Source organism: Rhinolophus sinicus, linkage group LG04 (genome assembly GCF_036562045.2).
Source record: "Rhinolophus sinicus isolate RSC01 linkage group LG04, ASM3656204v1, whole genome shotgun sequence".
NCBI classification, from domain to species: Eukaryota; Metazoa; Chordata; class Mammalia; order Chiroptera; family Rhinolophidae; genus Rhinolophus; species Rhinolophus sinicus.
Genome location: NC_133754.1, coordinates 118,357,662 through 118,373,228, shown reverse-complemented (window position 1 = coordinate 118,373,228; position 15,567 = coordinate 118,357,662). Strand labels below are relative to the sequence as shown.

The window sequence follows — 15,567 nt, the reverse complement described above, 5'->3', positions numbered from 1 at the left end:
TTTAACACAAAATTAAGTTACAGAACAATATGCATAATATAAATTTACTTAAAATGTATGTGCATATACAGGCATACTTGTTTTATTGCCCTTCATTTTATGTACTTCACAGATACGGCATTTTTTATGGATTGAAGGTTTGCCTGGAACCTGCCTGGAACAAGTCTATAAGCAACACTTTACCAACACGATTTGTTCATTTTGTATCTCTGTGTCACATTTTGGTAATTCTCACAGTATTTCAAACTTTTCCTTATTATTACGTTTGTTATGGTGATCTGTGATCAGTCCTCTTTGATGTTACTATTGGAATTGTTTTGGGGGTACCACGAGCCACGCCCATATGAAAGTGAATTTCATCCATGTGTTGTGTGTGTTCCGACTGCTCCACCAATGGGCCCTTCCCCCATCTTTCCTCGGGCCTCCCTATCCCCTGAGACACAACAATATGGAAATCAGGCCAACTAATAACCCTATAGTGGCCTCTATGTGTTCAAGTGAAAGGAAGAATCGCACTTCTCTCATTTTTATATCAAAAGCTAGAAATGATTAAGCTTCGTGAAGCTGACATGTGGAAAGCTGAGATAGGCCAAAAGCTAGACCTCTTGCACAAAACAGTTAGCCAAGCTGTGAATTCAAAGGAAAAGTTCCTGAAGGAAATTAAATGTACTACTCCAGTGAACACACAAATGATAAGAAAGCGAAACAGCCTCATTGCTGATATGAAGAAAGTTTTAGTGGTCTGGATAGATCAAACCAGCCACGACATTCCCTTAAGCCAAAGCCTAATCCAGAGCAAGGTCCTAACTCTCTTCAATTCTGTGAAGGCTGAGAGAGGTGAAGAAGCTACAGAAGCAAAATGTGAAGCTGACAGAGGTTGGTTCATGAGGTTTAAGGAAAGAAGTCGTCTCTGTAATATCCAAGTGCAACTTGAACAACAAGTGCTGACGGACAAGCTGCAGCAGGTTTTCCAGAAGATCTAGCGGAGATAATGAATGAAGGTGGCTGCACTAAACCATAGATTCTCAGTGTAGATGAAACAGCCTTATATTGGAGGAAGATGCCATCTACCGTGTTTCCCCGAAAATAAGACCGGGTCTTGTAAGTTTTGCTCCAAAAGACACATTAAGGCTTATGTTCAGGGGATATCCTCCAGAAAAATCATGCCAGGGCTTATTTTCCAGTTAGGTTTATGTTTGGAGAAACATGGTAGGACTTCCACAGCTAGAGAGGAGTGGTCAGATTTGGAAAGGGCTGACTCCAATTCTCAAAGAAGTTCTATCATGGATAAAACACTATCAAACGGAGAAATCGTTCATGAAAGGAAGAGACAATTGATGCAACAAACTTCATCGTTGTCTTATTTTAAGAAATTGCCACAGCCACCCCAATCTTCAGCAATCACCACTCGGATCAGTCAGCAGCCATCAACAGTGAGCAAGACCCTCCGCCAGCAAAAAGGTTATGAAGGGCTGAAGGCTCAGATGATGGTTAGCATTATTTAGCAATAAAGTATTTTTAAATTAAGGTATCTACAATGGTTTTTCTGAACATATGCTATTGCACTATTAGAATAGAGTACATTATATTATAAACATAACTTTTATATGCACTGGGAAAACAAAAAATGTATGTGACTCGCTTTATTGTGATATTTACTTTATTGTGGTGGTCTGAAACTATAGAGATATCCATAATATCTCTGAGGTATGTCCTTAGAAGACACATACCAAGTTGTTTAAAATATTGATATCTGAAAAATATGAGCAGGAAGTGGAGAGAAAGCACAGGTGGCAATAGAAAGGAGACTTTAACATTTTGCTTTATATGCTTTTGTGTATACTTTAGGCATACAATAATATAGCCAGCACTAAAAACACAAAGAAAAGAAAGCAAAGTAAATATTTCGTGTAATATAAAAATATTAAGCTGAAGGACATTGTCAATTATATTAGAGTGTAATCAAATGGTGATTACAGTATTTACATCTTCAAACCCCTAACACTTTTACCTTCTCAGCGCTTAAGATGACAAAGTAGCAAAAGCCATTTCCTGAAAACACTGCAAAAGGAGTGAAATGAGCATGAGACTCGCCCTAGGTTCAAATCCCAGTTCTGGTACATATTAACTTGGTGGAAGTTATTTCTACGAGATTTACTTTCTTTCATATTAAATGTTTATAATGGACCTACCTCCTAAGATTTTGAACATGCTTGGTTCATAGTAGGTGCTTAATAATTTCTAGTTCATGTTATCTTCTGCTATTATAGGAAACTGCCCTATTTGGAGATGAATGATTAGGTTTGCACCAAGATGTTGGAGAGGGGGGGAGTGTCACACTGCAGTCAGTGATGTGGTGACTTCCTCTCCATCCATAATGCAATATTGCCTTTAACCTCTAACTTCAAAATCATCATAACTTTATCCTTTTACTCATAAAATCATAGAGCTAGAAAAAAATCTTCAAAAGTCATTTACCTCAGGTTTCACATCTACAGGCAAAATGATGGGTATCTTAAAATATCTACTGCATTTTAATCATTTCCCTCAAAAAAGGTTCTAGCATTTGCTTGAATGACTAACCCATCAAATGCTTAATAAGTCTTTTATTTAAGCAATATCTTTAAAAAAATAGACATATGGAGGAAAAAACTTCATTTTCTTTAGAATTAAACTATTTTCTTTGTCCTTGCTTATTATACCAAAATTAGTGTAAGTGATGACATTTAACAGTGAAGATAAGATATACAAACAAGCAGGAAACAATGAAACTGTGATAGGAGGGCACAATTAATAATGTTATCTTTTGAGAAAAAAGTGAAAATAAGCTACAATTTTAGATAATGGCAAATTTATGACAGTATTCACCCTGTTACAATTCCTGAAACAGTTTTTTGACTAGGTGTTTGGGGCAAAAAGATCCTACCACAGTTGGAAACAGTTCCCAGAGGCTTTGTACAAAAATTGCCCCACAGTAAACAAACTTAAATAGTTTCTAACAGGTGATCATGACCATATTGTTTTGAGTAAACAGACATTTTGTGCCTGGTATTACCAGTGATTCTTAGTTGAATGAAGAGAGCTTAATGATCGAACTATGCAGCAAGAAGATTTGCACCTACACTTACTGCTAAGGAGATACACACTTTAGTTTTTGCTTGATGACACCTATGAAAAACCAGGCCCATATTTTTCAAGAGGTACAAATAGGGCAATTAGGGGGGTGGTAGATGAGGGTAAAAGGGATCAAATATATGGTGATGGAAAGAGAACTGACTTTGGGTGCTGAACACACAATGTGATATATAGATGATATGTTGCAGAATTATACACCTGAAATCCATGTAACTTTACTAACAATTGTCACCCCAATAACCTTTAACTAAAAAAAAAAAAAAAAAAAAGAGAGAGAAAGAAATAGGGCAATTAGGTTAACTGAAAAAACAATGCTAAGCAATGAAACACATTTGAATTTAAAGTGATATTCTTCTACCTGAGGACTAGGATTCCATTAGCAATGATAAAATAAATAAATTGATTAATTAAGCATAATCCATATTTACTATCTCCTAAAATTCAGTGGTCAAATTAGACAATCTTTTTTTTCTAATTGTAAAAATAGCAGATAAACATTTTCTACTAATAAGCAAACTATTTCTCCAAATTCATTTCAGCTACAAAGCTTAAATCTAAGAAAGCTTTGACCAAACACCTACCCTACCTATTCTATAGATGACTAAGATCTGGAATTCAAAGGTGAAGATGTAGAAGTTGAGATTGCTCAAATTTTTCTTTAAATTCTATCTACGAGTTACTTTGATTTGATTTACTAAGGAACGAACTGCATTCTTTCTTTTGATGTTCTACAAAGACTGGCTTCTTTTATTAAATAGTTCTCAAGCTTATTATGCAACTGAGTACCTAGAAAACAGGCACTCTTTGAAGAACACAATGATATAAATATTTCATTAAAATTCCACCATAAATAGTAAAACAACAACAAAAAAGTAAGTGGAAATGAATATCTCTGAACAACAAATAATATCCAATACTAATTGAAAATAACACTTTAGGAATCTATAACTAAATAAGATGAACCAATTAACTGAATCTAATGTGATGTTTGAGGATAAATGAAGCAAAAATGCTTGAGTTAGACAATTAAAAACTAATTAATTTTGTCATCTGATGGTCCTGCATCATGAACACTTATTGAAAATTTTGGGGGAAAGTGCTTAAAATTGAGAATATTCTAGTCATCATTAGATTTGTATTTTTGTCTGCAAATAAAGAAATTTTCATAATTCAATTTTTTAATTTAATAAATTTATTGGGGTGACACTGGTTAATAAAATTATGTTTTAAATATAGGGTTCTATAATAATTCATCATCTATATATTGCATTGTATGTTCACCACCCCAAATCAAAACTCCTTCCATCACCATATATTTGGCCCCCTTCTACCATCCACCTCCCCGCTTACTCTCTGGTAACCAGTAAACTATTGTCTATGTCTATGAGTTTTGTTTGTTTGTCTTGTTCATTTGTTGCTTTCAGTTTTATATTCCACATATCAGTGAAGTCATATGGTTCTTGACATTTCCATCTGACTCATTTTGCTTAGCATGATAATCTCAAGATCCGTCCTTGTTGTCTTAAATGTCAGTATTATTCACAGTGGCTAAAACATGAAGGACAGAACCTAGGTGTCCTTCAATAAATGATTGGATGAAGAATACGTGGTACCTACATACAATGGAACTCTACTCATTCATAAGAAAAGATAAAATACTGCCATTATTCAATTTCAAACACCAACATTTGGATAGCTGATGGAGAACCAAGGTTGGCAAGTAAGATGGCTTCTCTGTACTCATACAAAGGCCTGGCAATTAAGTTCGCGAACTCATTCTAGAAAAAGTGCTACATACCTCATTGCTGAGTATCACTATGGTCACCATCAAAGAACTCCTCTTGGGAAGCTATGCACCGAGGCCAGGGCCTAGTCCACCCTTCAAAGCAATTTTGGAACTCTTTTTCTGAAGTGGCCATCAGAGCTGTCATTGTATTACCCTTGATGTCCTGAATGTCATCAGAATATCTTCCTTTCAATATTTCCTTTATCTTCGGGTAAAGAAAGAAGTCATTGGGGGCAAGATCAGGTGAGAAGGGAGGGTGTTCCAATACAGTTATTTGTTTACTGGCTAAAAACTCCCTCACAGACAGTGCTGAGTGAGCTTGTGCATTGTTGTGATGTGAGAGCCACGAATTGTTGGCGAAAAGTTCAGGTTGTCTAACTTTTTCCTACAGCCTTTTCAGCACTTCCAAACAGTAAACTTGGTTAATTGTTTGTCCAGTTGGGACAAATTCATAATGAATAACCCCTCTGATATAAAAAAAAGTTTAGCAACATCGTTGAAACTAGTTTGCGAACTTAATTGCCAAACCTCGGTATGTTCCTCCAAATCAACATGTCATACTGGGTAACTCAAAAAGATATTATCAGATAGAATTGAAATACACAAAGTAAGCAACAAAAGAAAAACATTTTTTCATCTGTAAAATAATAACTACAATTTACTGAACATTTGTTAATTATAAGGTATTGTTCTCAATGTTTTATATGGGTCATTTTATTAATTTGCACAGTGGTGATATAAGGTATATGTTTTACAAGGTAATTTAAATTTGTGTTTTTAAAATTTCATATGCCATTTTATTTGCAATTTATATGCTACAAAACTGAGGCACAGTAAGATTAAGTATTTTAGTAAAATCTTTAAAATCTTCAGTAGTAGAACCTGGCTTTGAATATACAATTTGATTCTAGGGTCCATGTTTTAAAATATATAAAACTGCTTCCTGCTGCACAGACTTTGGATTTTAGATAATCTCATCATTCTGTCCAGGTCTTAAATGCTTTATTTTCATAGAGAATTTATTATCATTCCCAAAATCTAGAGTTTGGTAGTTAAATGGCATAAGCTTTATGCAACATTTGTTCATTCATCATTTAATTAAAAAAAAAAAAAAAAAGAAAGAAAGGAAAATAACATTGCTACAATAATATTATCTAGTATATAGCCCATATCCAAATACCCAAATTTACCAACTATTGTCTCATATCCTTTATAGCAATTTTTCTTTTCTTTTCATTTTTTTAAATTTAGGATCCAAAGAAGGGCATTGCATTTACGTGGCATGTTCTTTAGTACCTTTAATTAGAATGGTTCCCTCCCTTTGGCTACCTTTCACTTTCATGATACTGATACTTTTGAAGAGTTGAAGCCACTTGTTTCCTAAAGTGTCTAGTAATTTGGATTTTTCTGATTCATTCTTTATTATTAGATTCAGGTTAAATATTTTTACAAAAATTTTTTAAAATCCCCAAAAGATGCTGTTGGCAACTAAATTTTAGGATGCTCTTATTTGAATATGTATGTTTTTAAATACCACTGGTCTTTCTGATCAATCTCCATCTTTTCTCATCCTGATGCTTTATATGTTTATGTTTTTCATTTCATTTCATGTATTATTAGGGGAAAAAGTGTCTTAATTTTATTGAACAGAGGGTTATTAATGAACCCGCAAACTAACAATCATTGAGTAACTCCCTAATACCCATGTTCCATATGATGTATATATATATATATATATATATATATATATATATATATATATATGAACTAAAAAAGGTTGGCCAAGGATATCCAATCATTTTACTATTTTTGGTATCACATCAGTGCAACTCTAACGAGTCTATGGACTAATATAGTAACTGTAATGGGTCTATTGGTCTAATATAGCAGTGGTGAGTGGCACTGTCATTTCCTCATTCAAAAATAATATCTGCATAGTGATTCATAGTTTTCAAGATGTTTCATATAAAATATATAATTTGTTCTTTAAGACAGCTCTGAGAGTTAGGCCTATGGTATAGTATTCATCTTTTATAAGTGATTGAATCAAGGCTCTGTTCCAAAATGACTTGTCCAACTTACTTTGTTTCTCTAATTTCAGTTTCCTCATGGGTAATATGCAGCAAAATGAGATTAACTTGACCGAGTTGTGCTGTTGCAAATTTGCCTTACGTGACCTGGCCTTATCCTTTCAGCTGCCTACTCAGGTGAGAGCTGGCCAGTCACTGCCATTGCTTCCTCTCCTCTCACTACCAACTGTCTCAGCCTCTGGGAGGTGAGGGCTGGATTTCAGGAGCCTGCATCACGTCTGCCCCAGCAGGAACCCCAGCAGCTCCAGCACCCCAGCTCTGCCTCACCAGTTTCATCATGACTCTGGCTCCCCCAACAGCTTCCCAAAAGGGCCAGGTAACATATCCTGGAAGTCAGGGAAATTTAAAAGAATGGGGTAAATTTGGGCCAATAAGAAGCAGAAAATAAGAAGCCCCTGACAAATGCACCCCTTCATCGCCCTACTTCCCAAAACTAATAGTCTGTGCTGAAGCATAATGGATATATACTGTCTCTCAGGAGATGTCCCATGAGACAAGGAACTGGTCTGTCTCTTTGTGAAGCAGTGACAAGTTTGATACTACACCAAACTTCTATTTGCTTACCCTCCTCTTCTGCTTTTCTTCCCTTCTCCCGTTGTTCTTGCTCCTGTGGGATTCCGCTTCAAATAAAGCATGAACATATAAAAGTAAAATGAAGTAAAATAAAATAAAATCATGACTTTTCCAAAGTTATATGCATAATAAGTAGTAACAATGAACTTAATCAATAGTATTAAGACGAAAAAGGTAGTACTGTTTTGTCATTATTATTTTTACCACACCGCGTTATCCTTGAATAACATCAGTAAGGAACCTTCACAATCAACTCCATAAAACATCTCATTAGAAATTCAGGTATATGAAAAATCTTGTCCATGGATGGCTGCCACACAATGTTTCTTCCAATTATCACAGCAACTTGTGCTTTTTGTCCAATCACTTTTGCCTCAGCTGTGTGTTCCAATTGATTAAAGGCATTTTTGCCTCATTAGTGTTTAATTGGCTCACACTAGTACTTTTGTCAATGACCACACAGACCTACACGCATCTCAGTGGAACTCCACATTCCCCCAGTGCTAACATGTACGTGTGTGTAGGGATGGTTGACCTCATTACCCCCACTGTGGGCAGATCTGGATAAATGTATAATATTATTAGACTTAGAAATTCCCAAGGAAAACAAAATCCTGGAATTGCTACTGTGACAATTGACTAGGGAATAAAAAAAGAAAAGGGTAGAAGACAGAAAGAGCTAGGCTAAGAATCAGAAAGTCTAACTACGTGTGTAACTCTTAACTTCTTTGATCTACAATTTCCTGATCTTCCTGATATTTATTTATCTAAATAAAATAATGCCACCGAATTTAATTACCTCGAAGATTCCTGCCAGCTATAAAATCCAATGACTTCATTGGTTAAGCACTAGGGATTATGCAAATAACTTCAAATGAAATTTGACTCTGCTCTTGGAAGAATATTTTATTTTAAATTTATCAGTGTTCTGCAAAAGACAACAATACTTTCTAAGAAAGTATTTTTTTAAAAGTTTTTAGAAATACAGAACAATACTTATTTGGTAGTCATTTTAATATTTTATATTTACAAATTTGACAGCATTTTTAAGTGTAAAATGCTAACATTACTTGAAACCTTTTTCTCCATGTTAACTATCATCTTTCCATTTCAGTGAGTTTTGAGACTTTCATATTACCAATTTCATTTTGGATTAATCTATCTGTATGGCACTTAACATCTGAAGCAGCACGCAGCTCTATTAAAAACTTTCACCTGGATGATGATGATGACAATAATATTAAAAAAAACTGTAATCACTTTCTTTATGCACAATACCTTAAATTCCCCAAACTGACTGTTTCTTCTAATTACCCCCAATCATAGATTAAATATAATCTTGTGTTTTCTTAAAGCTTCCACAGGGTAGAAGAGATATAACTTCACTTAGTCAGTAGAAAGGCATATCCATCTAACAGCAGGTTCACAACATAGGAAGAGATGTGGCATAATAAAGCCGAAATATACGATTGGGGGTCAGATAGTCCTGGGCTTGAATCCCAGCTCTGCGATTTGCTCATCTGCAAAGCAGGGATTATATTTTTATGAGGATTATTGAGAAGTTTGGAGGTAATGATGTGAAGTGTCTGATGCAGTTCCTAGAACACTGTATGCATTTAACAAATGATAATTAATTTTAAACCCCACTGATACTTTAGCCTTAATGTTCTATCAGCTTCGGAGGGGGTTGCGGGGTGGGTTACAAACCTTCTGTCGAACCAGGTTAGCAGATATTCAGTATCAACACACTGGAGAGCTTTTAAAAAACACAATAGTCCTGCTCCTGTAACATAGGGGTTCTCATCTTTCCATCATAACCATCTAACACATGATTTTTCTCTCCAGTCCTGGTCTTCTTTCATTATCCTGAATCTCAAGAAACACATCAACACATATTAGCTCACTCCATAAAATTAATAATTTCCCTGAAATCTCATCCTCTCTCTTCTACCACTGATATTCATCACCAAGTCAATTTGGTTTTATTTGAAAACTCTCTCTCCAATGAATCTTTTTATTTGTTTGTTTTGTTTTGGTTTGGTTTTGTTTTGCACCTCCACTCTCATAACTCTGTTCTAAATGAAGAAGAGTTGTAATCGGCCCCCCATGTCCACACAGAGCTCCCTCTGAACTGTGATATATACTATAGTAATCTTTTTTTTTTCAATGCAAATATGTTTGTTGTCTTCTCTTTGTCTTCAAACACATCAATAGCATCTAAGCTCTAGAAGAAAGCCCAAAACCCTAACACAGCCCACAAGACTAGATTATCTGAAGCCATTATCTACCTGTGAAACTCAACCCAAGCTACTTTCTTCATTGCTTGCTATGCTCTAATTCACATTAGTCTTTTTTAATTGCCGTAAGTGTCCTCCGGGCATTTGTAAGTACAGTTCCTTATGTCTAGAATCTTCTACCTTATTCATTCTGTTAATTGTTACTTAATTACTAGATCTCAGATAAAACATACCACCCTGAGGGAAGTCTTCATGCTTCCACCCAACTCAGAATAGGTTACGCCTTTCTCTTCTGTGCTTCCATAGCACCTGATTTTTTTCCCCTTTATCATAAATGTTGGTAATATATCTTGGTAATTGATATGTTTTATTGTATATTTATTAAATTAACAAATTTGCAATTATTAATCATAGTGTAAATTCCATGAAGATCAAGCATCATGTCAATTTTTCTCAATTGCATAGTCTTAGAAAATAGCACAGTACCTATCCAAAGCTAATACGCAATGAAAATTAGTTGAAAAAAGTACAAAAAAAAAAAAAAATAAGGATTATTTCGTCATTGTTACTTTTCCCTATGGTTTTTATTTTGAAAATATCTTCCCCCTACAAACTCTCAGTCTGCTCTCTTTTTTTCAAAGATGGATTACGTCCAGCATATACAATTCAAGCACGATGCCCACCTAGTATGTACCCTTGATAATTGTGTCTGACTAACCAACCACATCACAGCTATTCCTACAATTTGATGGACAAACAGTCCTGATTGGCATGAAATAATCACTATCAGAGTGAGTAGATATAATTTTGGGTTTTGTTAACATATAAAACTTTATTATAAAAAAAGTATATCATTTCTGTTAAGATTTTTGAAATCGTAAAAATAGTGACCTAAAAGGGGTGAATATTTAGAGTACCTCAAACGACCAGAAAAGATGTTCAATTACCTACATTTACCTATCTGAACAACTTTCAAATGATAACAGTGTTTAGAAATTCAGACATAAATAAATCAATGGTTCAGAACTCAGATAATATATTTTCCAAGGAAAAATGTGCAAAACAATACACATATTCCTATTTAGGCCGACATGACACTATTTAATTATATAGCTCAATTTTATTGCTAGCAATCAATTTTATAAGTCCACCTATGAAAAAAATGCTCTTGAAGTGGTAGTTACACTAGGAGACTGTCATGAGGATTGAGGTGTTATGAAACTAATCACAACATAAATGCGTATTAGAAGGGGACATTCTAGTTGCATAGGGTTGTGCTTCTTCTGAGGAGTAGAATGGGCTCCCTTAGTTGTCCAGGAAGCAGAACTTTGAATGGGATGTGCATAGGTAGGTCAGGCATCCAGATGTCATGCAGGCGCCATGCAGGCGCTGAAATCATTATTTTTAGTCGGTACAGACAACTGATCTCTCCAAAGAATTCCCAGTTCTGCATAAACCTGATTCTATCCTACTGATGTGTATCCTAGCCATTCAACCTGCTTAGCACTTTCTTTTATCTTGGTATTCATTGTGGAGCAACAAGTGAGAGTGACTTTATAGTGATTAGATCTGGTCTTTTTCTTTGTTGGTCTATGGTGGGTAACTGAAAAAAAATGTTATGTATCTACCAAAAAAAGAGAATAGCCTAGAATTCCTTTATTTTTGCTAATTTTTTTCACAAATTAACTAAATCAGTGAGTTATGTGTGAACTGCAGGTAAACCCGGAAGTGGGTTATTCTGCTAGATTCACATGCTTTTAATTTACTGATACAACATTCAGCCAAACTCAGAATTAAAACATAGAGGAGAGGGAGAAAAGACTTTGCAGGGATCAAGCATTGATATAAATTGTAACACTTCCAGAATTATTTTAAAGGCTTGACTGGCTAATATGTATAATTAGGATGAAAATTGGAGGCTGAAAGAAATAAATCCAAGCTGAAACTGTACTATGAAATAAGTTTTTTTGTGGAAGGTCTAGAATAGTATAGTCCTCCTATACTATTCTAAAGAACAATTGGAAGAGCCAATTAATTCATAGTATGCAGGAGTGTTTGAGTTAATGGGGCTTAATTAAAAAGACCGGGCAGGGTTTCTTCTTCAGATTTGAGGACAATGACAAATTAATTCTTAATTAGATTCTTAACTTTCAGAAAGAGTGTCACTGGGTTTTTGCCCAGGAATACCATATTCACTCACATAGTTCCTTCTGTTGCTATTTCCTTTCCTCCAATTTTAAGGAATATATGCACTGCACGATTATGTTTTTGATTTGGTGTTTTTACGGAAGGTCATTGTTTTTCTATCTAAATAATTCCCAGATTTACTCTAATGAGGCTAAGATCATCTTTCAAGATCAGGAGTGGTTCATATTAGAAAATCTGGGTTCCTGTAGTTATCTTTTTGTCTCCCTTTCCTTATAAATGCCTTGGTTTTCTCATACATAATTGGCCATAGTAAAACTTTCTACAAATAGTTTGTACTCCCAGGATATGTTTCTTCTCTCTACCCTACTGTCTAACTCAGCAGCTGAAATCTTGCATGAACAGAGCTCTCTGCTGCTAACACTTCCTGATATCCTGACATCAGGTCATTTCTTTTTTTATTATTATTAAATTTGGTGGGGAGACATTGGTTAGTAAAATTACATAGGTTTCAAGTGTATATTTCTATAATACATAATTGATATATTGCATTGTGTAATGCAGGGACTCAGCTCCTGCTCCCCGCACAAGAATGCAGGATATGTGGTAGGTGAAATAATAAATGTAGCTAACTATGAACTACTCCTGGTAGCTCTACGAGAAGATAGTCCATTCAACCAGGCATTACAAAAGGTATTCTTCTAATTAGTTCACTTCTAGGATTATGGAATACAAGAACACAACATCCAAATATTGAAAATGTCATAAACCGAAAGTTGATGCTGAAACAATGTGCTGTTAGAAGATTCAATTAAGCAGGCTATGGACATATTGCAGGCTATCTATTGTTTTTCTATCCAATTCAGATCATTTTTTATGGTCTAGATGAAAAAATTCATGCAGTAATAAATAAGTAAAATATGATTTTAACAAAGAAAGAATAAATACGTATGTATTTCTCTGATTTCAAAAATAGGTTGGGTAATGCTTACACATTTTTAAGAGCTTAAAACAAACTATAAGTCTTTAGTGCAAGGAAAATAATTTGTAAACACCTGGTTGAATAATTTTATTAATAAAACAATGATAAATGAAAAAAAAAAAAAAAAGAATGCAGGATATGGTGAGGCCAAAAAGGAACACTAACGGCGCCATAGATAGGGGAGTCATACCACTATATTCTCCCTGGCGGCTGGGTTGGAGACACATGAAGCAGGAACCACATGATCCGCAATCTGCCGCCCACTTCTCTGCCAACCAACCCCACTTGCTAGCTGCAATCCACGCTTAGCCACGGCAGTTATATTAGTGGCTAATGGCTAACCGGTAACAGCTGATGACCACCCAGCTACAGCGGATGGCCATCTGATTACAGCTGATGGCCATCTACTACCCGAACCAGCACCTTTCCATGTGAGGCCGAGAGCCTGGAAACTGCTCTCTGGGACTCTGTCCCCACACATTGTGTTCACCACGCAGTCAGGTCTTCCATCACCATATATTTGACCGCTTTTATCCTCCCTTCCCCCCCATCCCCTTACCTCTGGTAACCACTAAACTGTTTTCTGTGTCTATGATTTTTGTTTGTTTGCCTTGTTTGTTTGTTGCTTTCAGTTTTATATCCCACATATGAGTGGAGTCATATGGATCTCTACTTTTTCTGTCTGACTTATTTTGCTTAGCATGATAAACTCAAGATCCATCCAAGACAAACAAACAGCCAACAGATAGATGAAAAGGTATTCAACTTCACCAGCTATTAGGGAAATGCAAATCCAAACCTCAGTGAGTTACTACCTCACACCTGTTAGAATGGCTATTATCAACAAGACAAGTAATAGCAAGTGTTGGAGAGGTTGTGAGGGAAAAAGGAACCCTCATACACTGCTGGTGGGAATGTAAATTGGTGCAGCCATATGGATCATTTCTTAGCTAAGTGAAAATTGTTCTCATTATTGTTATGATTGCCCTTTGTAAAGTTTTTTTTAATCATTATAATTACTTTTAATTGACAATGTTGCTTAACAGTGATTTTTTGAAGTGTGTTTTAATGGAAAAATAAAGGAGCAATCAGGGCATGCTCTATCATTAGCAAATTGTGATCTATTTGTTGGGGTGGTTGTGATACCTGTAATCACTGGGACATTTAAAATAGATTTAGAAAGTCTTACTTAAATGGTAGTCACAATAAAAACAATCTGAGTTAAGGAAAAGCTCTCCTGAGGCTGAGGGGTGAGGGGGAACAGGAAGGAGGAGAGGGATGAGAACACATTTAAATAGTATTAAAAAAAAAAAAAGAAGAAGAAGAAAAAGAAGGACACAGCATGAGACAACATGCCATTGTAAGATACATTCAGGAGTTACCACATGGGTAACTTCAAATAAATGAGTACAATACTTTTAAATAGAACATTAAAAGAGAAAAAGAGGGGAGGAAAGAAATAATAGAAAAATACAAGTCAGAGTTCCTTCAGATTAAGTTTGGTGACAAGAGAGTAATGCAGACTTTTAAACTGAAGAGGATCTACAATATTTCAGACACTTAAGATTTATTCTCCAATGCGTTAGCCCCATTGCATTAAGGTAATGCACGGAAAGGAAGGACAAGAAGAAAGTCTAATGTAAGATCGACCCTCAGTGAGGCTGATCCATGTACACGTTATGTTATAATAATAATTTACACAGTTTTACAGATACCCTGCTTGTCAATTTCTATCCTAGAATCTGGCAGAGCAGCTGAAAGTAGATGCTCAATAGATGTCTGTTGAGGTGAAGTCAACTGACATATAAGTTTCAAGTTATTGATCTGTGTCTGGGAGAAGAGGGTGAAATTGGTTCTCTCTAGTTATTAAAGGCAAGGTTCAGATGAGCTCCTTGGATTAAAGCAATAGGCTGTCATAACTTGTCACTGGGCTAAGAAAACTCTTGGCATTAGGATAAACTATGTCTCGGAAAAGTTGTTCTCAACTTGTTCTCAACCTATGTCCTAATTGTACCTGATATTATGTTGGAAAGGCTAGTAATTTATTACTAACATTAAAGAACAATGTTAGTGGATGGTTTGCTTTAAAAAAAATATTTGAGATGATACTTATGCCACCTTACTATGTTCCGATATAAGATTTTTAGAGGGCACATCATAGCCAAGCTACTAGGAAGAGAACATATTATTTTATCTAAGCCATAGCCCACAGTGTTACGTCACAGGGACAAAGTGGAAAAAGGAGGTCTACTGACCAGTGATTGACAATCTGTCTGAAAATGTGTTTTCAGTTGATTAAATATCTGTCTCTGTTTATGCCAGGATAATTGAAATCAATTGAAGAAATCCTACAGAAATAAACTCCAAATTGGATTTAAACTAAAAATAGTTTCATTTTAAGAAAAGACAAAATGAAAGTAGCTTGTTGTTTTGAAAGAAACAAGTGGAAATGGAGGAAAGCGCAGTGTGAGCTTAAATGGAAGGAATTTTATTGACTCTTTTGAAGACAAAGTTTTGAGAGATGTAAACAGACATGGGAGGAACTTTGGCACTCATTATTATAGAATATTTTACAAAATCTAACCCCAGATACGATTTGTTGTTCTAATTGAATTTGAA

General features: G+C 35.2%; 1 protein-coding gene across 4 annotated transcripts in view; it reads right to left on the bottom strand.

Moving 5' to 3' along the window:
• Positions 1-15,567, bottom strand: part of LINGO2 (leucine rich repeat and Ig domain containing 2) — a 1,139,090-nt gene that overhangs the window by 827,403 nt on the left and 296,120 nt on the right. The window lies entirely within an intron of this gene.